At 38.6% G+C, this 806-nt stretch overlaps 1 long non-coding RNA gene across 1 annotated transcript in view; it reads right to left on the bottom strand.

The window, feature by feature from the left end:
• LOC118767070 overlaps positions 1-189 on the bottom strand; it is a 17,080-nt gene extending 16,891 nt beyond the window's left edge. The window contains exon 1 of the long non-coding RNA XR_005002962.1: positions 103-189. This is a non-coding gene — a long non-coding RNA (uncharacterized LOC118767070). The remainder of the gene's footprint in view (positions 1-102) is intronic.
• Positions 190-806: the final 617 nt, after the last annotated feature.

Raw genomic sequence — 806 nt, 5'->3', positions numbered from 1 at the left:
TCTGGCAACTTCATTATTCCACGCTCATAGAACTTCTGGTTCTTATCAGCTGAAAGCTGAAGCGAGTGCAATTTCAGGCCATCATCATTATTGAAGTTTCACCAAAGAATTTTGCAAACTTCGAAATAAATGGTAATCTGATGGTGAGAGGTCAGGGCTATATGGTGAATGTCACATCACTTCCCAACCAATCTCCACTGATTTTTCTCCAGTTAGCATTGAGGAGTGTAGTCTAGCGTTGTCATGATGGAATACGATTCCTTTACAATTTGCCAATACTGGCTGTTTTTCTGTGTTTGCTTCCTCTAGTTTCATTAGTTGTTGACAGTAAACATCTGAATTGATCGTTTGGTGCCTTGGAAGCAGTTCAAAATACACAACACCTTTGTAATCCCACCAAATTGACAGTATGACCTTTTTTTGATGCAAATCAACTGTCGATGTGGTTTGTGCTGGTTCATTACGATTGGACTATGATCGTTTTCGGTTGATGTTATTGTAGACAATCCATTTTCCTCACTCGTGATGATTCGTTTCAAAAAAGGTCGATTTCATTGCGTTTGAGATGCATATCGCAAATATTGATTCGTTGTGCTACTTCGTTGATTCGTTGGAGGACCCAAGTATCAGGATTCTTAACGAGTCCAAGACACTTTAAGTGAATTTCATTTGTTGTGTGTAATACATTTAATCTCTCTGCAATCTCTCGCCCAGTTATATGACAATCAGATTCAGTTATGGCTTGACCAGAGCGTTGGCTATCTTTGAATGAAAAATCTCCTGAACGGAATGTTTAAAACAATTTC

This window comes from Octopus sinensis, linkage group LG18, assembly GCF_006345805.1.
Source record: "Octopus sinensis linkage group LG18, ASM634580v1, whole genome shotgun sequence".
Taxonomy (NCBI): Eukaryota; Metazoa; Mollusca; class Cephalopoda; order Octopoda; family Octopodidae; genus Octopus; species Octopus sinensis.
The sequence above is the reverse complement of the archived record's forward strand: the minus strand, read 5'-3'. Positions and strand labels throughout refer to the sequence as shown.